Genomic DNA, 27,989 nt, shown 5'->3' with positions numbered 1-27,989 from the left:
ATTTCTTTTCTCATCATTGGATAGCATTTGAGTAGGATCCCTACCCCATACTACTCACAGACATAGTGGACTTAGGGACATTGTCACAGATGGGAGTTGATTTCTAGCATTATGGATTGTGAGATGTAGCCAAGTCATTGATCTTCAGGATATACCCATTGGGGAGTCTTTATTGAGGATTTGGATAGAGATAGTCCACACTCTCCATGGGAGATGGGAGAGGTTACGAGGCAGCTCTGAGAGGATGAGAAAGAAAAGAGAGGCTTTTCTGCAGATTTGGGATTTAGACACCTTTCATACTACCCCTCAGATGGTCTGGCACTTTAGCCCACTAGACTAGTTGTTTACACAACCATTGTATCTTTGATGTACTTAGTTACTTTTCACAGAGTTTCTTGTACTTTGTATTTACCTTAGAGGGCTTTCTCCGAGGTGTTATTAATAGAATTCTCTTTTCTTGAAAAAAAAAAAGATTGTGTTTGATTGTGGCACTAAATTTACAGGCAACTTTTGGAAGAATTTGTTCTTTTCTATGGGGACTATTTTGACTCCTAGTACCACTTATCATCCACAAACGGATCGCCAAACTGAAAGGGTCAATAAACGGCTAGAGGTCTATTTGTGACACTTTTGCTATGATACACAAAATGAATGGGATCATTGGCTTTACCTTGCGGAGTTTTGCTATAATAACACTCATCACATGAGTATTGGTATGTCTCCTTTCGAAGCATTGTATAGTTACAAAGTTCAAGTGCCTTTCGCATTGTTTCATGATGATGTGAATCCTTATGCTCGTGAAGAGTTAGGGAAGATGGAGGTTCTTATGAAGCGGTGCAAAGATAAAATTAGAAAAGCTCAAGAGACAATGAAATCCTATGCGGATGAGAAACAAAGGTATGCAGAATTTGACAAAGGTGAATGGGTACTCTTGAAGGTTCCAAAATTCCATTATGCTTCTCTTAAGGGAGGGTATAATAAACTTGCCCATTGATTTTATGGTCTATACAAAATCATCAAGCAAGTTGGGGATCTTGCCTGTCAACTTGATTTGCCTTCAACTACTCGTATCTACAATGTCTTTCATGTATCTCAACTTAAGAAGTACATTGGCCCTAAAATTCAAGTTCATGAAGAATTACCTCCCCTTGATGAAGATGCTTTGATCATTTACGAATCCAAAAAGATTGTTGGCAAGCAGGAGAAGGTTCTAAGGAATTGAATTCTTGTAGAGTATCTCATTAAGTGGAAGGGTTTGCCTATGGAAGAGTCTTCATGGCAACATGCTTCATATTTGGAACAATTTCCATGTCTTCTTCAAGAGGATACTTTTGCTCATTGAGTAGTAAACAACTTGTTGTATTAAATTTCTGTGCAGAAATTAATTGCCTTATCTTCATTAAAATTAGATTTTGATGGCATGGTTGGATACTACATATTGTCCTCTACATTTCTATAGCTCATACACTGAGATTGGACACTTCTACTTTAAGCTATGGCCAAAATTGTACTGCAGCCTGTTTTGGACAGCCTACAGCAGTTTCTTCAACATATATACTTCTCCTTCATCGACTTATATGATCTTCTTCAACTTGAAGTTTTATTTCAGCATGGATCCATATGTTTCAAGCTATCCGTATGTTTCATTGTATCTTGTCCCAATTTTAGCTTTGAGGACAAAGCTCTTTTACACCGGGATGGCTTGTAATAAAGCAAATTAATACCTTGGCCAATATTTAGCCTTAGGTCTAGGGCTCGATATAAAAGGGCTAAGTTGTAACTTGCCAAACATATTTCACCAATTGTAAACATTTCTTGTTTGAGGTTTCTGTTGGGTTTCACTCACACCAACATTCACAGAGGAGTGTTGGTGATCAGGACATTGGGGCACTTTTTACTCTTTGTACGAAAGGTTTTTTTCCCCCATATTTACTCTCTTTACCTTATGTACCTATGTTAAACATTTATGGGCACTTATCATGTTGCACGCACTTTTGGGTGTGAACATCCTCTTACAATCCTAAGGTTTAAGGGTTGTATTTTGTATTTTCATCTTACACTTTTTAGTCTATTGCATGGGTGTCGTGCTTCACTCTCCACACTATCTACACTCTCAGTTGAGCTTCGATCCTCTCCATCTCTCACATTTGGTATCAAAGTTGAGTTCAACTCAGTCTTCTCTCTTTGTCCTCTGCAACTAGCAACAGGGCTCTGGTCTCAACCTCTAGGATTCCCCGCCAGCTGTCTTGCGCTGTATCTTGGTACTAGTGACTTGCAGTTTGTAATTGCTGCCTGCCTATAACAACGCCTCTTCTAGCTGACCCGCCTGTAGTTGAAATGCTGCCCCACCTAGCTACTTCACCAATAGCACCTCCACCAATTGTCCCGTACGCAACAGAAGTGTCGCCTTAGGCGACAGTTGTCAACCACCACCAGTAGCGTAGCTCTGTTGTGCTGTGGCTGTCCGGTGCCGCTCGTCAGTATCCAGGCTGGTTGCGACCAGTGCCGCCCCTGTGTCTTGAGCCGCCTTGCGTCACCCGCTTTTGTCCTAAGCCGCTTGACCAGTGCTGCCTCCAGCTCAACTAGTGCTGCCTGCCGCCAGCATGACTGCGACGATTGCTACCAATTGCTCTTGACTCTAGACAGCGCTTTCCACTGCCAGGTACAAATTTATCAAAGAAAAATTTACTTTTTTATTTCAGATTAATTTTTGGAAAAAGGGGCTTTTGCCTGGGCAGACACAACAATTTGGATACGTGTCCAGGACACGATTGATGCAAAAATTTCTTGGCAAATAAGTCAAGAATTTTGGGGCTTTTGGATTTTGTGAAGACATTGGTACATGTAGAGTAGTTGCAGTTTGAAATAGACTGTTTTGAGCATTTTGAGGCAATAAATTTTGGGATTTTTGCTTCTATAGTGTTGCTGAGTATTTAATGCACCTTGGACTGCATGCATTATAGATAATTTTGACATAGTATACTTCAGTTTGCTAATTGCAGCAAGTTATTTGCTGTAATTTCTGGGAATTTTGAGATTTCCACGTTGGTCCTAGCTAGGACATTACTCTTTTACTTTTTTTGGCATCGATTATCATGGCAAATCAAGGAGATGATGTATTTACCTATGTGTCCAAGGAGGATAGGTTGGATGGAAACAACTATTCGCTCTGGTCCTTCATGATAAAGAATGTGTTGATTGCAAATAATCTTTCGGACTATGTAAGCGGAGAAGAAGTCAGGCCCGGAGTTCTGCTACTCCTCCAATGGGATGTGGACAGTGGGAAACTCAGCCTGTTCAGCCTTTTCCACTTTAGCCACTTCCCCAACGATCAACAGCTCAAAAGGCATGGGATACATGGGATGCACAGGCTTTGTCGCTCATTGCATTGGCAGTTCAGCAGCCTATTATCCCTCGCATTTGGTCTGCAGCTTCTTCACGAGAAGCTTGGCTAACTTTGGAGCAGATATTTGCTGGTAAGAATGAGACTCGCATCTCTTTCTTAAAGAAAGAGCTTGAGACACTGAAGATGGATGAGGGTGATTCTATGTAGGATCACCTAAACAAAATTCAGGATTTGCGTGAGTAGTTTATGAATGTTGATGAGTATTACTCAAATACACAACTCATATCTACTACATTGAATTCATTGCCACCCTCGTACTTGGCCTTTCATACGGTCTTGAACCTCACCATGAGGATTGCCCCACAGCCAATTGCTTTTCTTTAGCTGGTCAGTTTGCTCTTAGTGGAATAACAGACAAAAAGAAACAATGGTGTGGATGTTATAGCCTTTGAGTAAGCTTTTATGGCACCACAACAAAGAATGCTTCGCAGAGCCTTGGAAATTTAGGCACCTCGCAAGGTAATAAGAAACAGGGAGACACGCAAGCAAAGAAGGGCAAATGCCATTATTTCAAGAAGCCAGACCACTACATCACTGAGTGTACAAAGCATATAGCCAAGGAGAAGAAAAAGGAGTTAGGGATGTTTGTTTTTGATGCTCCTTCCACTGCTACTGAGGTAGAGTTCTTTGTTGCAGACAAGAACTATTGTTTTTATACATGCAGTTATGACTCTTCTTGGGTTGATATAGAGCATTTAGCTCTACTGAGAATGCAGGCACATGGTTTTTTGATAGTGGTGATTTTAGGCACATCACATCTCGCAGAGATTTGTTTGCTTCTGTTGGTGCATCCCCAGTTGGCAAGTTTGTATAGTGTGCCAACAATGCATCATACCTTGTTTGAGATATTAGGGAGATTGTGCTCATAGCCATTGATGGCTCTATTCTCCGCCTACAGGATGCTTTGTTTGTGCCAGGCATAAATAAGAATTTATTATCTATTTCTTCTTTGGCACAGTGTAGTTTGCAGGTCACCTTTGATGATGACAGATGCATGGTGCAAGATAAGGAACACATGACTTTGGTCTTGATTGACACTCTATGTTATGGGTTATATGAGTTGGATGCTCTTTTAGTTGATCAATTGGCATACTTAGCGTCCACTCTTACTCTTGCTATGTTACAGGTGGTGTTATGGCATGCTCTCATGGGGCATGTCAACTATGGTAGCTTGATGCTCTTATAGTATACACAAATGCTAGATGGATTATCTCTTTTGGAAAGACCTCCTGAGCACTTATGCAAGGGATGTATTTTGGAAAAAATGCATCGGTTTTCGTCTCCCCGTGATGTTGCTTTTAGAGTCACAACCATATTATAGTTAGTGCACTTAGATGTATGTGGCCCTATGTAGACAAAGTCATTGGGTGGATGTTACTATTTTGCGACTTTTATTGATGACTCTTTGTTTGGAAGACCGAGGGGGGGAATATATATCCTCTATGCTGAATTCTTTTTTGAAGCAAAAGGGCATTGTTCTCATCAATTTATTATTGCTTATACTCCATAGTAGAATGGGGTTGTAGAGAGGAAGAATCAGTCACTCATGGAGATGGCCAGATGTATGCTGAAAGCAAAGAGCTTGTCATACAATTTTTGGATGGAAGCCATTATGTATGCTCGCCATGTTTTGAACAGATGCCCCACCAAAGCATTAAAGAATGTCATGCCTTTTGAGGTTTGGAATAGCCAGAAACCTTTTGTTGGGCACTTTCATACTTTTGGGTGTCTTGCATATGTACATATTCCCAAGGTACTTAGAAAAAAGTTGGATAACAAGGCTGTTAAATGCATTTTTATGGGGTACAGCAGTAAGAGCAAAGGATACAGACTATATAATTCTGTCTCTAAAAAGGTATTTGTCAGTAGGGATGTACTTTTTGATGAAAAATCAGAATTATTCCTTGTTGGTTTTGTCACATATTAGGCTGCCAGTGATGTATTTGAAGGGCTGCTGCCCATTTCATTTGGTAATTCAGCTGGAGTTTCAGCAAGTGAACTTAATGTTGAGTCAGCTGCTCCATTGGAAAATGCAGAAAATCAGCCAATGGCTGATCTGAATATTCAGCAAAGCGCTGAATCTGAAATTCAGCAAGAGCTTGTGCACAGTTAGGAGGCAAGACAAATGCCTAGATGGTATTTACAGACTATGAAAGATAGTCATTTGGATGCTTCCATGACTGGTCATACTAGAAGGCAAGCTCGTATGCATGATACTGCACATACCATGGAGCTTGTTATGGCAGCAAATACAGCTGATGATGAGGAGCTTGAATGTTTGGAGGATGCACAACATAATGTGCATTGGATGGCAGCAATGCAAGCTGAGTTTGATTCCATCATTAAGAATCAAACATGGGATTTAGTGTCTTTGCCTAGTGGGAAGAAAGCCATTGGAACAAAATGGGTCTATAAGTTGAGAAGGAATGTTGATGGATCCATTGACAAATATAAAGCCAAGCTTGTAGCCAAGGGCTATGCACAGAAGAAAGGCATTGACTATGAGGAGACATTTGCTCCTACCTCTCGTATGACTACCATCAGGTCTATGGTTGCTTTGGCTGCCCATTATGGATGGATTGTGCATCAGTTAGATATAAAGATTGCATTTTTACATAGGGAACTTCACGAAGAAATATATGTTCAACAACCCATTGGTTTTGCAGTTGAGGGATTCGAACACTTGGTATGCAAGCCGAAAAAGGCTTTATATGGCTTGAAACAAGCTCCTATAGCTTGGTACGCAAAGATTGATGCCTTCTTACTCAGGCAAGGGTTTATAAACAGCTCATCAAAGTCTACTCTTTATGTATTTAAAGAGGGGAGATCCATGCTGATCATTTGTCTATATATTGATAACCTTTTGCTTATAGGGACACGTGCTGATTAGATTTCAGCGTTTAAACAGAATTTACAGCAAACTTTTGAGATGTCAAACTTGGGGTCTTTGCATTATTACATGGGCATTCAATTCATACATGATGCTAGAGGTATCGGTTTATCACAATTAAGATACATTGGTAAACTCCTTGAGAGGTTTGGCTTATAAGATTGCAAGCCAGTCTGTACACCAATGAAAATTGGACTGACGCTGTCATTGCATGATGACAGTGATTTGTTTGATATACGCACATGCTCCAGTAGTTGGATACCTTATCTACCTATGCAACACTAGGCTAGACATATAGTTTGCAGTTTTAGCCCTAAGCAAATATATGCATCAGCCTCGCATGTCACATTGGCAAGTTGTCAAGTATATTTTCCATTACTTGCAGGGTACTAGATCTCTTGGATTGCTTTATGCCAAGGGGGGACCATTGCACTTACATGTTTATAGTGATTCTAATTGGATTGGTGATTGTGATTCACGTCACTCTACTAGTGGCAATTGTTTCTTTCTAGGCTCATCTTGCATATCTTGGCTTAGCAAGAAATAGTCCACTGTTGCCACATCGTCATGTGAAGCTGAATACAAGGCAGCTTTCACTACCACAGTTGAATGTGTATTGCTTAGATGCTTGCTAGCTGATCTGGAATGTCACAAAGCCTACTTCTTTGTTCACTTACAGTCAGAGTGCCATTGCAGTGGCACGGAACCCAGTGTTTCATGCACGCACGAAACACATTGAGATACATTATCACTTTGTTAGAGAGAGGCTACATGTAGGAGATATCAGCCTTGTCTATTGTCTTACCACCAGTAATGTGGCAGACATCTTCACCAAAGCTCTTCCTTGCGACAAATTTGAAGCATTTCGCAATGCTTTAAATTTGATCTTCTTTGGTGGCAGATTATCCTTGTATTTTAATCACTTTTCACTCCAGGGGGGTTTGTTGGGTTTCACAAATGTCTACGCTTACAAAGGAGTGTGGGTGATCAGTAGGACATTGGGACATTTTTTACTCTCCGTATGAGAGGTTTTTTTCCCTAGATTTTTTCTCTTTATTTTATGTGTCTATGTTACACATTTACAGGCACTATTATGTTGCACACACTTTCGGGTGTGAACACCCTCTTATAACCCTAAGGTCTAAGGGTTATACCTTGTACTTTTATCTTACACTTTTTAGTTTATTGCATTGGGTGTTGTGCTTCACTCTTCACATTGTCTACTCCACTCTCAGCTAAGCTTCGATTCTCTCTCTCTTAAAGGTTCCACCTCTTACCATCCATTGAGGGTGCATATTGTCACCAGGTGATGATACTTTTTATAGTTGCTTTTTTTATTTACTTATATAAATATTTTATTTTTCTTTTCTTTTGTTGTTGTTGCTTTTTACTCCCCGAGTTCTCTTGGAATAAGCGAGATCTTTGTATGGCCAGAAGAGGCAGCCATTGGGACAAATTGGACTAATGGTTTGTGTGAGCCTTAGGACCAGTTCCATATTGAATGGGCACTGAAGAATAGAATGCCAGTGGTTTGGGACTGTGTGCTTAGCCACTGGAGATGGTGCAGGACAATGAGCCTAGCCAAGATAGAAGATGCACATGTGAGAATGCTCACGGAATAAAAGTCACTGTAATTGAGCCACATTACACCTTTGATGTGGTCGCAATGATAAAAGTTGCACAGAACAAATTGAGGAATGCAGGGGTCACCATCCCTAAAATTTAGGGAGTTACTATTTTTGGACCCCAGAATTTGTTTGCGTCATTGTCTTCGTTTTTATACGAGGATTAATTCTCTGGTCTGTGCCAAGGTCAAATTTTGCATCGACCATGGAGAATTTTGGACCGGCATGTTTAAATGAGAAAATTGTTACATGTATGCCATGTGGCACAAATTCCCAAAAGAGAGAGAGAGAGCATTAAAAAAAAACGTAATAGGCATAAGGGACAGATGGGAGAATGAAGTTCAGAGGAGCTGAGGGCAGATTGCTGCAAGAAAACCAGCCATGGAGAGTACTTCTACGTCTCTGACTCAAGCACGGAGGTAGAGCTTGCTCCCTCTGATCACCTCTCTCTCTCTATTCTCAGAAGAAATACTTTGCATGATGGATTGATTCCATTGAAGTGAACTCTGCACATGCTGAATAAGAACAGTGAGCTCTGCTCATGCTGAATGAGAACAGTGAACTTTGTTCATGCTGAATAAGAACAATGAACTTTGCACATGCTAAATCGTAAGAACAGTGAACTCTGCTCATGCTGAATGAGACAATGAACTCTGCACATGCTGAACAGTAAGAACAGTGCGTTGGACAATAAGAACAGTGAATTCTGCACATGCTGGACAATAAGAACAGTAAATTCTGCTCATGCTGGATAGTAGGGATGTTGATCTGGACATTCTGTACTGTTCCTATGCAGCTGGGATTTACTTAGAAGAGATGAAAACCAACTATTCACGGGTTATGTATTTTGGAACATTACCATTTTTGTAATTTTCTATCTTTTAATTGATAAAGAAATACTGAGAGGGGCTCCGGTCTTCAGGGCCAATTTGGTGTTGAGCGAGGGAGAGAGGTCTATGTTTATGTGTGTGTATGTAAAGTCCAGGTGTTAATTGAAGGAACTACTGCTTTATGTGAGTCATAGACCGGTTGCACATGCTCTTTGGCCACCATCATGACATTGGTGTGGATTTCATGCCCCTCCATAGTACAAGGAGGATATCATGTTGTAGCTTTTCATGAAAGATTCTCAGTCATTGTATCAAGTGGTAACATGATTCATGGCAACCTAGCTACCTTGGCTATGGATTTCTTAGTGTATTTATTTTATTTTATTATTTTAGCTTGTTATGGGAATTAGCTTTTTTACAACTTCCATTTCATCTTCTTTCCCCCTTTTGAACCTGCAACAAAAGTTTTGGTGCATGCTCCAAAACAAGTAGGGCAAGCTTCTCCCATAGAAGCTTCTTATGGGTCCTTGACGTAAGAAGGGTGGTATAGAAGATATTAAATCTAGGAGATGGTAGTTGAGTCAAAAGAACCATGGCCATATCCTCTGAATAGATCATCTTACCAAGGGATGTAAGCTCACTCCTCATATCCTCCAACTTGTTGATATGATCCTTAATGAAAGGAGAATTGTCAGCAGCGAGCATCCGTAATTTCTTCAGGAGAGTAATCTTGTAGGCAAATGTTTTCTGATGGTATAAAGAAGCAAGCTTTGTCCACACTTCCGTTGCTTTCCATAATGTGTGCACATGCACTAGGACAGAATCCTGTAAGCTCATAAAGAGGAAAGATCAGGCTCTAGAGTTAAGTTGATCCCATAGGGCCGATGATTCATTGATGATCCAACAATGAGATCCTCCACGGGACAGGGAATAGGATGGGTAACAAAGTCCTAAAGATGGAGGGTATCAAGTATACACTTTACTTCACATGACCAAAGCAAGTATTTTCAAACATTAAGCCAATCTTCTTTGGGTAAAGAAGAGAGTAGAGGCACCTATATAGAGGGTGCCATGGATGGCATATGGAGCCAACAAAACAAGCCTTCTGTGAAACATGGAGAGAACGGTGAGGAGAGGGTTCCCAAACAAGCGGGCTAGGTGACTTCCGTTCCTCACAATCTGTGTGATATTCTTCGTGCTGAGGAGCCTAAGCATCATGGTAAGTAGCATATATAGTATACTGAGCATGCTTCCAAGCACATTTAAGCATCAGTTTACTCTACCAACAATGCATATGGAAGCCTCAGTGCCATATAAATCTTGCCATTGCTTGGAGGAGTGTTGAGAAAGCTCCTCATTTGTATCATCAAAGCCACAAATTTGATTGTAAGACATCTTCAATATCCTACAAGATACCCACAAAAAATCCGCATTTTGGTTGTAGTAGACAGCCTTGAAATAGGAGGAAACAACTACAGGATCACAAGGAAGTCGATGTAGAGGGTTTGCTTGGGGAGAAATATTGTTGCCTTGCATGAAAAAGCTGTCGCTTCCAAGCAAAAGACTGGGTTTTCAGAAAAATGGTGACGTGTTAAGGCTGCTTGGCAGTTTGGGGTGGTCTCCTCCACAAGAAATGAGCTTTGTCTCTCTCTTAGGCGATGATAACATGTGAGAGTGTGCAGTGGAAAAGAAATACGAACATAGAGACAAAGAAATAGAGAGATTGCAAGAAAATAAAAAAGAAATCAGCACTAAACAAGGAACAAATGTTGAGTGCGAACTTAGTTTGAAGGTTACAAAAATTGGATGAATAATTGGAGGAAAGGGAATGGACAGTAGCCCAAAGACTTGTCAGAGAAGGATTAAAACACAAGTGTATATGGTGTGATGGTCTTTAGCGTGAAAAGTGTGATTGTGCAGCTTATCGTGATGTAGAGGCAAAAAAATTGGTCTTTTGGAAAGAGGAAAAATTCATGCAAGAGAGATAGGGTTGCTTATTGAACCAAATTTTGGTAAAGGAGGCATATAGAAGTGGCTTGAGGAATTGGTAGCGAGAAAGGCATTTGCATCCATAGATGCTGTTACATATGGGTTGTTGATTGAGAAACCTCTTGATTCTCTTGATACATGTAAGGCTGCCATGAAATCTAATGTTTGGTCTCGTGCTTTGGATTGTGCAAAAAAGGGAAAGACAGCTAAGGTTGAATTATCATGTGCTAGTCAAAATATATATACTATGATAGGATGGGATGCTCTTGTGGAATCATTTATAGCCTGTGCATATTTGGCAAAAATGCAAAATATGGATGCTATTGAAGAGGAAAAGAGGAGAAGAGATGATGAGGTTGTAGGTACTTCAAAGCCCATGACATGAAGTAAAATGGACCAGAAGAAGGCTGCTGAAAAAGCCATTCCTGAATACATAATGGAAGATGTAGTGTAGGATAAGAAGATGGAGGGAAAGAAGAGAGAGAGACAACTTGGTTATAAGCTGCAATCAGACATTGAGATTGCTATAGACAATAAAAAGGTACTTATGGAGCGTGTCCTTGGTAATAGGGTCGAGTTTACACTTGGTGAGATACTTGGCATCACTAAGCGTGAATTTTGTGATGAAATAATTGATATCATTAAAGGAAAATGGCAGCTTATGGGAGAGTCTAGTCAAGCATTGATGCATGTTGATGAGGAACTAGATTCGCAAGGTATTCATTGGGAAACTGCTTATAATTCCATTGTTGTCATAAAGTGGGCTGAACTTGAAAAGTAGGTGATTAAGGATGAAAAGAGTGATTATTACCTTAAAATGTCATTGTAAGCAGCACTACTCATAGAGCAGTTATGCAGCAGTAGTCTCATGAAGAAGAGGAAGGTAGTTTCACTCCTAGAAGTCATTACTCTCGCATACAATGGGCAATAGCTATGACTGAAACAGTTGTGAAGATAGGTGAATAGGAAACTCCATGTCTTGCATTATTGGATCATGGGTTTGAAATCAATGTCATGACACATAGTTTGTATGAGAGTGGCGGTTGGCTAGTGGATCTAGACCATGGCAAGGAAATGTGGGTTGCAAATAACTTGCCTGGTGAACTTTAGGTTGCATGCCCCAATGTATGAGTGACTATTAGTGATGTGCACAACGACTAACATTTCTTTGTACAGGATACTTGTAGTTATTTGGTTATCTTGGGGCAGCCATACATTGTGGCAACAAGGACGGAGATAAAAGTAATTGATGATGGATCTTCATTTGTTTATATTAGGAGTAGAGATGACAAAATAACAATACAATTCTTGATTATTTGTGTTAATCATCCACGTGATAGAGAGACTCTCAAGGATTATCCAGTGCCGTCAAATGTCAAAGAATATAAGGGTTTTTAGATGGCACTGCTATAAAAGGGGACCATGGTAGTGCAGTCCGGAGGATATTTGTGCCTTGTGATAAAGGGGATTTTTTTTTACTGCTGGTTTTCATGTATGGACAGCAAATGGTTTGATAAGATTCAAGAGAACTGAAGCTATGTGCAGGGCTGAAAAGATGTATATGCATAAAGCTGAAAAAGAGCTTAAGAAATATGGAATTTTGGTTGCAGATGCTGCATTTCACAGTTGTTTGATGGGATAATTTTTGCTGATATTTTGACTGAAATTACAGCAGCCATTAATGCTAAAAATCGGGCTGAAAACTGTGTCATACATATATGTACTTTGAACATGTTTGAAATCATTAAAGAGTTTACTGAACAGGAATGTAAAGGGTTGCAAAATCGGACTGAAATACTTGTAGAGACAAAGTGCTAAACTATTGACAAAAAGATTAAGCCTGTTGGTTTGTCTTTACCCCCTGACAGTGATAATATATATGAGATAGTCTCCGAGCTGTCAAGTTTAAGGGATCCAAAATTCATAAACTGTTGCATAACAAACAACTATTCACTTCTATCATCATTGTTTTTGCTACTGGATGCATAGTTACCTTGCTCTTTTTTCCCATTTCTAATTTTAGGTTTTTTTTTTGGAAGTAATTTTTAGAAATATGGCCTTTCTGACCACAATGCCAACATTCTCTGTTATTACTAGAATTCTATTGCCTATTAGAATCTGCAACTTGTCCTCTTTGGCTTCCCCTTCCTTGGGATTGTCCTCCTCTGTTTTGTTGCACATCATAACTTTGACCATGATCACCACCTTGGCCTCTGCCATGACCTTAACCTCTACTAGTAGAGTAAAATACCTATTTAGACCTGTTCATGCTTTGAGAAGAAGAGGAATCCAAGCTGAGGTTCTTCAACTCAAGCATTAGCATAGAAATCAAGTGTGTAAAATCGGGGATATTATCCCTCGTATTTATAGATAACGTAAAGCTCTTGTATTCATCTCCAAGTCCATCTAAGTATGTATGCACAATATCATCATCATCTACTACCATACTGATAGATCCAAGAGCTTCCATAATACTCTTGATCTCTAAGGCATAATCATTAATGAATAGTTTACTTTTTTCAGTTGATTAAGCTTTGACTTGAGCTACTACTTTCTCGCTTTTGTATTTACTTCGAATAGCCTTGTCAAATTCTTCTATGTAATAGTGCGAGTTTCAAATTCATGCAATAGCCCATCATGCTATTTGTGACACTAACAAGTAGTCAATACATGACTTCATTGTGTGTTTGCTCTCAATCTTTCTTAGCCTTGAATTGTTATGTAGTAGCATTTTGTGTAGGAACTTCAGATGCTATTGCCATGTCTTTTTCAATGTAACTTCAAACACCTTTGCCCTTCAAGAAATTTGTCATCCTGAACTTCTGTGCAAGATAATTGTTCTTATCAAGCTTCTCGTTGACAATCTGGTTGAAGTTATCAAACATTTTGACCAGGGTTGATTCGTATGGTACGATCCATAGGGTACCATACTGTAGGTATTCACACAATTTAGTATGAAAAAACTAGCACTTTTTGGCCACTCTTCCCTAAGGCTATAACTTTCTTTCTTTCTTTCTCCTTTTTTTTTTCTTCTTTCTTTTTTCTTTCTCTCTTCCCCACCCACACACACACACACACACACACACAACCTTTGTCTCTCAAGTCTACACTGATTTGTATGATCCTTCATGTATGATATATCCACTCTTATCTATGTACTGTACTGTATGTATTAGTATGATTTAGTATGAAAGGATTGGCCCTTTTTGGCCACTCTCCCCCAAGCCTACATATTTCTTTTTTTCTTTCTCCCCTCTCTCTCAATTTTCTCTCTCAAGCCTACTCTTATTTGTATGATCCTTCATGTATGATGTATGCACTCTTATCTATGTACTTGTAACTTGTAGGTAATAGTAGTGCATGTTGAGCATGCGGCATGAGGTTTTGGCATGTTACCCTTAAATATTCATCTTATATACTCTCATAGCATGGCCATTTAGATTTTAAACATCTAGTCTATTATCTTTAGTCCAAAATAATCAAGATTTTTTTTTTTGGGATACTAATATCATACCGTACCTTATAAAATCTTAAGGCACCATTTAGTACAGTATTTTATCGTACCTAACAACTATGATTTTGACAAAACTAAAAACCTTGCAATTTGTAAGCAAGATGATACTAGGTGCACCACAACTAAACACGGAGTTTTTTTCACTGATTGCACAATAATAATTGCAATCTGCAATGTGTATGCAAATACCTTTTGTATCTACAACCTAGCAAACACCTAAAACCACACAGATTTGAAATCTATAACCTGTGTATTTGTAAACCGTGGACACAACCAAAACTGTCGTTTACTCAAAAACTGCTATTGGGACTGCTTGCAGGTCCGAAACGACCTTAGATGCCAAAATCATAGCGGGAATGTCCTAAAGGGCTAATCTATAGTATGTATATTGTTCTTGCTCGCTAAGTTTTACTGCAATTAGAGATTGCAGCCCTGCCAAGCTCAAGAGCCTCTGCGGCTATAACATAAGGCAAATCGAGTAAGTGGAAGAGCTTATTATCCGTTGCTTGCTTGCTTCAATGCCTTCACTTCAGTCTTCAATCAAGCTCTGCGTTGTCATGGGACGGCTTTGATACCATGAAAACAGATAAGAGGGGAGAGAGGGAAGCACCCAAGAGCGCGCACACACAAAAGCGATGGAGACTTGAGAACACAAAGAGATAGGGCTGAAATCTTATTCTTCTTCTTTCTTTTTCTTTACATAAAAAGACTAAGTCTATAACATGATAAAAGACTAATATGAAAGTATTATAACGTATATACATGCAGTCATTAAGTGTGATCTTGCTAGGAAAGAAGAGATGGCATAATAAATGTGCCATAACCAAGGATGGACTATATTGGTGTAGTTCAACTATAGAATCATTGGTGTATCCTCATGTTAGTTATCTAACATGCCAGTAAATAATATTGTGCTACATCACCAAGGCACGTAGTGGATGCTAGCTCATGTAGAGCTCGACATCTCAACAACACAGTGCTATTTTGCAAGGTTTCAAAGCGGTGGTTTGGTCCATATGTGGTACGACGTGGACATGACAATGCTACCTATTCACTTAGTAAGTTGGATGGGATTGCATTGTGGAATCCTATAGTAGGTAAGTGAATCAAGCTCTTCAAGAGATGGGAGTCTGATGCATACGAGATACATGAGCTAGAGATAGGATCTATTCATGATGGTGTGGAAGAGGATGACATGAAGATGGATGATGAGGGCTTTGAACCTATGGATGCTTAACACGATTGTAGTAGATAAGTTAGGAAAGAATTGAAAATCTTGAAAAGTGCTTTATTTTAATGAGGATTTATGGTGGATGACACTTCCAAGATGGGCTTTTATACTTGGGAAGAGGCCTACCAAGTTTGGTTGTCATCCAGGTTGATATGCAAAAGTTACAAGGACGAAAATGTCGATGTTTGGTTGGGACTGCACGTAGTAAAAGATAGCTGTAGGTTGCACAGAAAATTTTAGGGGCTGAAATATTCAGAATTTGATTCTGAATTACCACAAAAATTGTAGGTCGAAAGGGGGGCTACAACTTTGTAGAAGAAAGCTCAGAGATTTGAGGGATTTGAGTTACGGACTGTTTTGCGGGGACAGAGAGACTAAATCTGATGCATGTAAAGTATTGTACGTGACATATGGGCAAGATGAGAGGGTAGATAAAGAAGGTATTGTAGAAGAAGAAGATGATGAACTTGAAGCAGAAGATGATGACTTTGAGCAGATAGTTGAGTTTGGAGATGATGATGGGTAGCCGTGGCCCACCGGAGGACATGCAGGTTTGGAGGGGGTGGATGTCGTGACATAGCGTGTCCATTTAGTAAAACTTACAGATTATATAGAAATTCTATGATTTCATTTGTATATCATGATCAGTGTTTGGCACAAAAAATAAACTTGATTATGTCTTAAAGACTATTTGGGAGTATGAGTGATAGTTCGGGATACATCAAAGATTGTAAGATGAAGTTTTCATATGATATACATCAAAGACTATTTGGGACTATTTGCATAAGAAGATCATTGGAGTCAAATAGGTCTTTAAGACCAAGTACCGCAGTGATGGCACATTGGACAAGCACAAGGCTTGCCTTGTTGCTAAAGGTTTTGTACGGCGCCCAAGCATTGATTTCCATGATACTTATGCCCCTATAGATCGGATGGCCACTATTTGTGCAGTTCTTGCCTTGGCTAGCCACAGGAGATGGCCGGTTTATTAGCTGGATGTGAAGTCTGCCTTTTTGAATAATGGAGAGTTCAAGAAGGAGATCTATGTTGAGCAGCCTCCAGGCTTCGGTTCTTTTAATGGTAAGATGTATAGGTTGTGGAAGGCTCTCTATGGCCTTAAGCAGGCTCCCCATACTTGAAATGAGAAGATTGACTCGTTTCTCCAAGTGAAATTAGGGTATCAACATTCCAAAGCCGACCCCCAGTTGTATGTATACACCTTAGGTGGAGGTCGTGTGTTGTTTGTCCTTTATGTGGACTACTTGATTGTGATAGGTAACCATACTCAAATGGTCAAGTAGACAGGTAGCACTTCATGAGAAGTTTGAGATGATGGACATGGGACTTCTTCACTTCTTTCTAGGTCATGAGATCTATCGGATTCCGAGGGGGATCTTTATTTCCCAGTAGCGGTATGTATAAGATCTCTTGGTTGCATGTGAGATGGAGGGATGCAAGCCTCTTACGACTCCTATGGACTCGAATTGGAAGGCTATAGCTCATTCCGATTCTCCCTTGGCGGATGCTACCCGTTATAGGTAGTTGGTTGGTTTCTTGATTTGGCTTCTTAATACCGGTGTTGATTTATGTTATGCTATAGGTGTGCTAGTTAGGTTTATGAGTAAACCCAAGATGGTGCACTAGCAGGCTGCTCAAAGGGTTTTGCGTTTCCTATGGGGGACTTCCGATTTTGGGATCTATTATCTTGGTGGTATAGATACTTCGGACTTGCTCCTTACAGGTTGGTGTGATTCAAATTGGGCTAGCGATGTGGATCATCGGAGGTTCACCACAGGTTATTGTTTTACCTTGGGTGCTGGTGTTGTTTCATGGAGTAGCAAGAAGGAACCTGCGGTTGCCCTTGCTTTTGACTAAGGTGGAGTATCGGGCGGTGTCTTCTACTACATGTGAGACAATGTGGTTTTGCAGGCTTCTTGAGGAGCTTGGCTACCTGCAAACAAGGCCTACTGTTCTACAATGTGACAATGAGAGTTGCATTGCCTTGGCCAGGAATCTTGTGTTTCATGCTCGGACAAAGCATATTAAGATCCAATACCATTTCATTCGGGAGAAGATTCTGGATGAGATTATTTCCCTGGTCTATTGTAAGACAGAGGACAATCTTGCAAACTTGTTTACCAAGGCACTTCCCTTGGCTTTACTTCAACAACACTCCAGATCCCTTAGCCTTTTGCTATGTCTAGGATCTGAGAGGGGGTGTTAGATAGTAACATCTCCCGGACAGGCAGGGTGCAACGTGGTAGGTAGTCGCATGCACCATGTGGTAGGCAGTTGGCCAGCTGCAGGTGCCATGTGGCATGTAGTCGGACTGCACCAATCGGCCAGCAGTTGGCTGCATTAATTGCAGCCGACCTGCATTCTTTATGGCATTTTCTCAGCCTATTTACAGGCTCAGTTTTCAGCAGCCTCAGCTAGTTGTGTTTCACAAATTTTAGGTTGTAGACTGTGGAGATTGCCCTTGGGGCTGACAGAGTTTGAGATCTTTGAGGTGGAGACATACACATATATTCTCTTTGCACCCGTGTATAATTCTTCATCCTTATATAACATTCTTCATTGCAGATTTTCTGCATTTCATTGTCTCTCTCTCTCTCTCTCTCTCTCTCTCTTCACTCTTTGTCTTGGTCATTCGCTTCCACATTGTTGCACTTTGACATTTAACACTAATTACAACAAGTAATTAATTCACATAAATTGAAAATGTAAATGTTACCACTTTAATCTTGGATAACGGACAGCTTGTTGGCCCCAAAATTGGCGGTCCCCCTTGCAGTATTTCTTTAACTTTTTTGGAGTCATAGTTGTTTTCAGACGTGTTTGAAATGAATTTCAGACGTCTGTAAACGTTTGAAAAACAGACGTCTGAAAACCCCATATCAGACTTGACGTTTTTTTAAATTAAAAAATGTTGACGACTTTACACAAAAGCATATAGAATGTGGTCGCCTTTATCTGCCGACTCTTTCCCTGGATCCAGGCAGTCTAAAACACACAGTCCTGAGGAATCGTGATTGAAAACGACTGAACTCAGCCTGAGGAACTCCACAAACTGTGGAAAACACAGCTCTCTACTTAGAAATACTGCTGCCCCAAACTTTTTGATCATCAGGTAAGATCTCTCTCTCTCTTTCTCTCTCTTTCTCTCTTAGCTTTTAGCCTGATAGAGAAGGGGCCACGATGGGGCTTTTGTATGAGATGACAGATCGAATGATAGAGAAAATGGATTCCATGGAAGGAGTGACTGAGTCTAGGATACAAGAAATCAAAGGCCTTTGTGTTGACAGATGGGATATGATGCACTCACCCTTACATGCTGCAGCCTTTGTTTTGCATCCTGTTTGGAGAGCCAAGAATCTTGATAGTGATAAGGAGGTGCATGAAGGATGGATGAGAGTGATAGAGAGGTACACAAAATATGATGTGGATATGCAGGGTGTTCTATGTGATGAACTTGACATGTATAAGTCGGAATCGGGTGCATTTTCTCGGCCACTTGCAAGAGATGAGAAAAGAATGCATCAGGGTGTGAAATGGTGGGAGACATTTGGCCCATGCGTACCTAGATTGCAGCAATTGGCTTTAAGAATACTCTCACAAGGATCTTGTGCCTCTCCTTGTGAGAGAAATTGGAGCACATTTTCACTGATTCAAACAAAGAGAAGGAATAAATTGCTTCCAAAACGTACTGAGCAGCTTGTATATATTCATAGAAACCTTCGTCTTATTAATAAAATTAAGGAGTTAGGCTATGAAAAGATTGAGGTTATATTGGACATGCTTAACAAGGAGAAGGATGATGATAGATTGCTTGCATTGCAGCAGATATGAGAGGAAGAGGACATCCTAGCCTCATTGCCAGTGCCACAGAGGGAAGCAAGCACTAGTGATGCTCCTGGCTCGAGTTCTCTTGGTCCACATCAGAGGGAGGAGGATGATGATGATGATGATGATGAGGAGGAGGAGGAGGAGGACTGCACTCTTGAGAATGATGAAGATGATGAGTAGATTAGTTGATGACAGATGAATCATGAATCATGATATATGATGTGACTCTATCATGCAGTTTTCAGTTTTGCTTTTGGTTGTTCCCTTTCAGTTTTTAGTCTACTATGCAGTTGGCATTGGGCAACTTGGCTTGAATCTTGATGACAGATGTATCATGTATCATGTCAATTCCTTGAAAGTTGAATGATGAATCATGAATCCTTCTATATTGACTCAAACTCTCGAGTCTCAGTCTTCAAAGTTCAAGAGTTGTGCATTGTTCTTTTATTTTGAAATTAGCACATGTTTATCATGTTTATCATATCTTAAAGTTGTGTATTTTTCTCATATTTTGTTAAGAATATGTTAAAAAATTAGGGTCACGTATGATTCAGGTCTAGGGTCTGAATCATACTCGTTTCATACTTTCATACGCGTTTGCGTTTGACGTTTGATTCACGTATGGAAAAACTATGGATGGAGTATAATTGAGATCCTTTGACCTCCTTTGCTAATCCAAGTGCCTCTTGTTGTGAAAATTGACTAGCAAGCCTCCAAACCAATTTGCCCCTTGGTTTGCTCAGGGATTGGCCTTCACCCTGCTTCAGCCCCAAATCTGGTATTGCTTGGGTGTCCTCTTGAATCTCCTTGAAATTCTTCAATTTTAGCTCCGTTGAAATTCAAGTCCTAGATCCTCAATTCAAAATACGTATCTTGAGGTGACTGCCAAACCCTAATTTCTGCTGTAAATTAGGGTTTACAGCAGAGATTTACTAATATCTCCACCTTTGATGACTCAAATGGCTGGATTCTGCTGAGATAACTTGAGAGATGGCTAGGGGATGGGAGAGAATGTTGTAGAGAGAGAAATTTCAAAGTTTCATTGTGAGAAATGCTAAAAAACTACTATTGCTCCACTCAAACAATTATGGAAGCTATCATCTATAGCTTAGGACTACCAAAAGGACCACTATCTCCCCTTGTATGCTGTTACTTGCACGAAAAGGACCTTGGGGTATTATCACCTACTCTTGGAAGGCTCCAAACTGTTGTCACTTGCTATAGAAATGATCTCTAGGGACTGCAAATCACATTAGTAGCATCTCCTTCCTCTCTAATAGCCTCATTTTCTCTCTCACAAAGGTTGGAATAGACTTCCACTAGCAACCCCAAAAACGTTTTTTCCACTTACATGGATAAGTTTTGTCAAGTGGCAATCTTTTAATCCCATCTTTTAGCATTATCCAACTTATTAAATTAATTTTTAAAAGATTAATTAGAAAAATTAATTTAATAATTATTTTAGTGTCTAGAAAAATAATTCCACTAGCCAATAATTAAATTGGCTAGGCCAATTTGTCTTTCCAAGTATTCCTAAGTAGTTATTGATCCTTAGACTGGCATTAGTTAATTAATTAATGCCTAGTCTCTAATGTCACCATTGACATTAGTGGCCAATAATTTAGTCTAGGCCTAAATCTAACACCGGGTATTACCTAATACTTGTCAAACATAACTTATTACATTTTTTGCCTTTGGCGTCAACTAATATTTTGGGGTCTTGGGTTCCACATTGTGAAATAATTAACTTTCACCTCACATGTGCAAGTCACATCAATAGATTTGATTAACTTTTAATCAAATATTAAGAAAAGCAATAAAATCTCATGTCCTCGTGACAATAGCCCTCTTGTAATCCTTGCAATTGTTCTCGATTGCACTGCAACGTGCCAAAGCACCCATTGCCACTACAAGAAATATATGCTAGTATCGTAGTTAAATATGTGCACCTATTGCTTAACCATGTTCATGCCCTCTGTATGTGAAGCTCCAATCACTTAAACCAGTTATGATCCACATACATGAATCATAACCATTGTTAGAACCATAAGGGATGTATACACATGGCAAAACCCAACACTATTCTGACTACCAAGGCATTGTAATGCATGAATTGTGCATAAACAACACTTCATAGCAATGATGTACCACATGATAGTCTCGTAAAGTATACGTTAGTTGCAAATCGCATGTAACTTATGCAATTGTATTTCTTTTGCATTAGTTACAAATGTACATTGCATACCATCCATGTATCCCATACATGCCTTGCAAAAGTATATCACATCCAAATGTACATTCCATGTATTCCATACATATCAACAACCTTGCAAATGTATAGTTTCAAAGCCTAGGCGCAAACCATATACATTTGCATACCAATTGACAATGGCTAGTACATTGAATAATGATCCCAATGGCCGAAATACTATCAACATACAATACCTTGGATGCAAACCAAGTACATCTAAGATCCACTATATAACTGAATTGTCCAGCATTAGGGAAGTGGAGATGTAATCTTTTCCTTGAGCATGAGGCAATACTTTGGACCTTCTATGCTCTGTTGAACTTGAAAGAGCTTGATTCAAAATTAGCTCTAACTGAAACACATCAAGGTAAAGTGCATCACTGAGGATGATCTACTAGGTTACCCTCCTCCATGCAATTACATGCTTTCATAGGTGAAACAGTGTTGAAGCTTTACCAAGAAGTACACTTGTAACTTCACTTGCCTCAAAATCTCCACTAGGTTCTAGGCCTTTGTCTCTTTGGAGCATGGAGATCCTTTGTACATTCACATTGTTGCAATTGCAACTTAACTAATATGCAACATTTCATCCAGTTGACTAGCCCCTCATGTATATCTAACATGCTAGAAGTACAAATGCATTAGACTACATTCATATTTGCACACTTTGAACCATTGCAATGTGATTGTGCATGGAAATTTGCATACTACCAGTCATATCAAGATACATTTTTCCATACATTGCATGCATTACTGACTACATTTTTCTCATGTAGATATTACTAGTTGCATTTTTTCTCATGACTAGCACTATATAGAGCATTTGCTTGACTAGCATTGATACCAGAAGTCCCAAACATAGTGGGGTGCATATGTGCATTGCTAAACTTGTCACTTGGTGCCCCAACATCATGCCAACATTGCTATATATGGGGTTATGCATATTACTAGCCATACCTGGATACATTGGGCCTTGCACATCATGCATTGGTTGCTGCATACCATAAGGAGTTATGTTATATATCCTCATATGTAGTCCTTGACCCACCGTAGCATGGAAACTAGTACCATTACCAAAGTACCATGGCTGCCCCATCATTGCATGCATGCCTTGATGTCCAAAAAGCATTGGATTGGTACTTCCAAGTTGGCCTTGCATATACATCAATTGCCCCACTTGCATTCATTGCTTATGCTCACTACTCACATTTGGAACATCATGCTATTGTATTGGCTCTTCCTTTGGTACATCTTGCTATCCGAAATCTCATGAACATGATTTTCTCTTCTTGACTTTGTTGTCCGCTTTTAAGGGATACAAAAAGCACATGAATTGAGGATCATTTCCCAATTGCATAACATTTTAGTTGTTGTTTTTGGCTGATCTTTAAATTTGTCATGAAATTCCTCTTTCTCTTGCTGGTCATTAGCTTCAAAAGCCCTAGAAAGATCCATCTCTTGTCCAATCCCCTCATTCTCAGCTTGCTGCCCATACTGCGTGCCTTGTCCAAGATTAAGCATTGCATTTTCCCCAAAACTTTGTGAATTTTCAGATTGAGAGGCATCATCCTTGCTTGATCCCATCTCACTATCTAAAGACATTCTTGTTGTAAGTTCTCTGTTGAACACAATTTCAGCACTAGAGCAAAGCTTTTGACTTCCAATCAAGTGTCTCGCGCCCACTAATGCGAGGGAATTGATGGTATCCTGGCAATGGAACCTTGGAACCAGCCTTCCTCCTCGGATAGGTGGTACTAACTTGATTTAATACTAATTACAACAAGTAATTAATTCACATAAATTGAAAATGCAAATATTACCATTTTAATAATCTTGGACAATGGACAACGTATTGGCCCCAAAATTGGCACCCCTTGAGGTTTTTCTTTAACTTTTATTACAAATGGATAGAGTACACATGAGATTGCATCTTGCTATCAAAATTGACTAGCAAGCCTCCAAACCAATTTTCCCTTTGGTTTGCTTAGGGATTTTGCTTTCACCCTGCTCCTTGAAAGACAAATTCAACCCCAAATTTGGTATTGGCTAGCTAACCTTTTGAATCTCCTTGAAATTCCTCAATTTCAGCTCTGTTGGAATTCAAGTCCTAGCCACTCAATTTTGGGCACGTATTCCAAGGTGGCTGTTAAATCCTAATTTCTGTTGCAAAATAGGGTTTGCAGTAGAGATTTATCAATGTTTCCACCTATGATGACCCAAATGACTGAATTCTGTTGAGATAACTTGAGAGATTGCTAGGGGATGAGAGAGAATGCTATAGAGAAAGAAATTTCAAAGTTTCATAGTAAGAAATGTTGAAAGACTGCTGCTGTCTTACTCAAATAGCCATGAAAGCTATCACCTATAGCTCAGGACTATCCAAAAGATTGTTGCCCCCTCTTATATGTTGTGAGCTCCACCGGAAGGACCTTGGGTCGCTGTAATGTGCTCTTGGAAGTCTCTAAACTCTGTCACCTGCTATAGGAATGGTCCTTGGTAGATGCAAATTACATTAGCAACATCTCCTTGCTCTCTAACAGCCTCTTCTTCTCACAATGACTGGAATAGACTTCTACCAGCCCCCAAAATCATTTTTTCCACTTGCATGGGCAAGTTTTACCAATTGGCATTAACTAGCTTATTAAATTAATTATCAAAAGATTAATTTTAAAAATTAATTTAATAATTATTCTAGTGCTCAGACAAATAATTCCATGAGCCAATAATTAAATTGGCTAGGCCAATTTGTCTTCCAAGTATCCTCGAGCAGTTATTGACCCTTAACAAGCATTAATTAATTAGTTAATGCCTACTCTCTAATGTCACTACTGTCATTAGTGGCCAATAAATTGGTCTAGGCCAAAATTTGACATTGGGTACCACCTAGTACTTGTCGAACATAACCTATTACAACTTTTACCTTTGGCATCAATTGATATTTCTGGATTCTAAGTCCCACACTATGAAATAATTAACTTGCACCTCATATGTGTAAGTTACATTAGCACATTTGATTAAATTTTAATCAAATGCTAAGAAAAGCAATAAAATTTCATGTCCTCGTGACATGTGAAGCTACCTGCTTTCCAAGGAATGCAAGGCTCCAGCCCATCCCATATCTCATCCATCTTAGTGATGCGGTCTTTCATGGTTGGGAAATTCGCAACAAGAGATTCACATACTTCATCTAGAGGGCTTTCTTATGGGTAAAGGTCTTGATCTCATAGAGTGAAGATAGTTGGGTCGAGATCTTAGAGGCCTTGTGAATGTGGTGTACATGGACAAGCACAGAATCATGGAAGCTCATGAAAGGGAAGGAGTGGCCTATAGAATTGAGCTGGTCCTACAAGGCTACTGAATCTGTTGCATGGTTGGGAAATTTGCAACAAGAGATTGTCATATACTTCATCTAGAGGGCTTTCTTATGGGTAAAGGTCTTGATCTCATAGAGTGAAGATAGTTGGGTCGAGATCTCAGAGGCCTTGTGAATGTCGTGTACGTGGACAAGCACAGAATCATGGAAGCTCATGAAAGGGAAGGAATGGCGTATAGAATTGAGCTGGTCCTACAAGGCTACCGAATCTGTTGCAGAACCAATGTGTGGGTCCACAATGGGACGAGGAGTAGGGATGGTGACAAGGTCTCAGAAACCAAATGTGTGGAGGTTGCACTTAATCTTATAAGAGCAATTAGCCCAATGTGAGCCACCCATCTTGTGTTTCTTTGGGAGGTTGGTGAAGATTGGCACTTGCACTGTGGGGGGGTTGTCATGATGGCCATCCATGGAATAGAGGATGCAGAAGGTGGGGGAAAGGAAAGATGAATGGATGTGGATGGGGGCAAGGTTGGTCACAATCCACATCTTTGCTAACACAATTTGCCCGAGATCGAATCTTGCCAAAAAAACCGTATCCAGCAAAATTTGTCATGATCGATCCTTCCAAAATGCCTCAAACTCCAGTAGGTAAGCACAAAATAGCTCTGAGACCACTCAGGCAATCTCAGAACAACATTGGCAGCTTGGAACAACATGGCCATGCTCAAATCAGCTTTCACCCTACTCTAAACAGTGAAAATCACAGTTCACCAAATCCAGTTCTGCCCAAAAATTCATCGCTTAGAACAGCTCAGCCTACTTTGGAACAGCTTTGTCAGGCTCAAGACATTTCCACCTTGTTTTGAAATAGCTTTTGCAGCTGAGGAAATAGCACTATCAGTAGTAGAAACTTCACAATTAGCGATGGCAGGTGAGGATGTCCCCCGACAGCCATGATCTGCCTGGGTATAGGCCTCTTGATGGAGAAAAGTTGTGTTTTCACATCTTTTGTGCATTTCTCTCGCTTTTCTTGTGTTTTGTTAGCTTTTGACTAGAATGATCTAGTCCAATACTAAAATTAAATGATTCAACCATGAATGCATGGAATTTAAGTGTCCCGGCCCAAAACTTTGGACCACACCTAGATTTAAAATATTAAACAAAAACTTTCACTAAGCATTAAGCATTATTCAAATTAAATTAATTAATGTGGCTACAAATGTACACATTAATTACTTTTGTTTTTAACTCATAGAACCTAAATCACTAATGGACCTGCCCATGTCTAGCACAAGATAGTCTCCTCGAGTCCAATGTGTTTGTGAGTAATCTGACCGCCTCTTACATACTTGAGAATGTACATTCTTTCATCTTGGGATATCCCATACGGTTTGGCATTATTAAAATGCTTATTCTACTGGCCTTGCAATAGAGAGCTCCCTTGAGCAGATAGCTATGAAGCTATTGATCCATACACATTTTGTAGTTGGATTGACCTTACTGATGATTATCACTAAGGTGCATACTAAACTGTTTGGTATCATGCTGTGCCAAAAATCTGCTTGTACCTTTTCTCTATAGAGGCTAAACTTCACTTTTAGGCCAAAGTTGAATGGGCTTTCAAGCCTAGATTGAAAAGTGATGGTAATGCAGTGCGCTGATGATACAACACTTATTTTAGAGGATTACCCAATTGATGCTGTGGAGTGCATTGCTGCCACTTACATCTTTTAAATTCAGCTGGATCAATCAGTTGGCTTCCTCAAATATGAAGCCTTAATCTAGGCTGCAATTGGATCCCACAAGGCCAGACTATTTCAGGTTGGCCTTCGGTTCCCTTGGTGCTTGGCTTCATTTTAGGAAGTTTATCTTTAGGGCGTTTGCAAGCACCCTGCTTGTTAATTAGGTAGTGCTTTTCACTGTTTATGCTGTCACCTATTAATGGTGTCTCTATTTGAGTGATATTGGGCAGCTCAAAGCAGCTTCCCAAAACTTTGTGGAATAATTGGATGACATGCCAACATCATCTGTACAGAATGTTAAGAGGTCAAGACCTGAATGACGCATCGTCTGCCATAACAAAATACAATTGATCTATGGTCTGGGTTTTGGAATCGTACACACCTTTCTTTATTGATTTTGCCCAAAGTAAACTTAAATTTTTTTCACACACCTGAGGGTGTTTCAAGTTGACATATTATTCCCAATCATGGCTAGACTCTAGACAAATAACTATCTTGAGTTGCTATCTATCACATGTTATGCTTTAGGTTCAAGAGAATCATCCAAGCCTTGGATTGATGCCCAAGATAACGTAAGATGTTAGCTAGCTGCCAGTTATACCAAATTATATATTGTTGAGCTAAAAATTCTTTACCCTTTGATTAGCTATTTAAAATAGCCCCAAAATAGTAAATTACCAAAAGTTTCATTAAATGGAAGCGGTTCTAGAGAGTTTATGTGTCCCACATGCTAAACCCTAATTTGGGAGGATCCTTCCATGTTTATAAATAGACAGGATGCCCACCGTTCAGCCCCATCCTTGTCTTGCAGGTTTCAGCCATCAGGCCTCTTCCATTGGCTGTCCATCCCCCAACAGTTGCTGCTATGAGGTCTATGTTGTCGCCTAGCCTCCTATTGTTGCTGATGATTAGCTGCCATTATCTTTAGCAAGTTTTTTTTGTGCTTTCAACACTTCTCTTCATTAGCCTTTGCTTCGATTGGTGGTTATTGCACTTGGGATCTGACTTGGGTGGATGACACACATCGATATCTCCCTCATCTCACTCCCACGAGAGCCATTGGCTGTTGGACAGCTTTGCCCTTGAGCTTCTTGTACATTTTTTCCCTCATTTACAACATTTATTCATTTACTTGAGAGCTCTCTGTCTTCTTTGTTTGTGTTTGTGTTTTTGCATTTTGTGTTTTGTGTTTTGCATTTAGGGTTTGTGTTTATTGTGTTACTATTTGAGTTATTGTGTTTTAATCGTGTTCATATATTCTGTGTTTTCTTAGTGCAAACCCTAGCATATCTTCACATGGTATTAGAGTCTGTGCTCTTTTAAAGTGTATCTTGTGTATTGTAGAGGCT

General features: G+C 39.7%; 1 protein-coding gene and 1 pseudogene across 4 annotated transcripts in view; both read left to right on the top strand.

Annotated features, from left to right (window-relative positions):
* Positions 1–27,989, top strand: part of LOC148038240 (poly(ADP-ribose) glycohydrolase 1-like) — a 165,747-nt gene that overhangs the window by 26,232 nt on the left and 111,526 nt on the right. The gene's annotated exons all lie outside the window — the stretch shown is intronic.
* LOC148038241 (uncharacterized) lies at positions 18,720–19,950 on the top strand (annotated as a pseudogene).

Source organism: Lygodium microphyllum, chromosome 3, assembly GCF_053477565.2.
Source record: "Lygodium microphyllum isolate KBCC chromosome 3, Lygodium_microphyllum_v1.1.10, whole genome shotgun sequence".
Lineage (NCBI taxonomy): Eukaryota > Viridiplantae > Streptophyta > Polypodiopsida > Schizaeales > Lygodiaceae > Lygodium > Lygodium microphyllum.
Note: the sequence above shows the minus strand (reverse complement) of the source record. Positions and strands in the feature narration are given on the sequence as shown.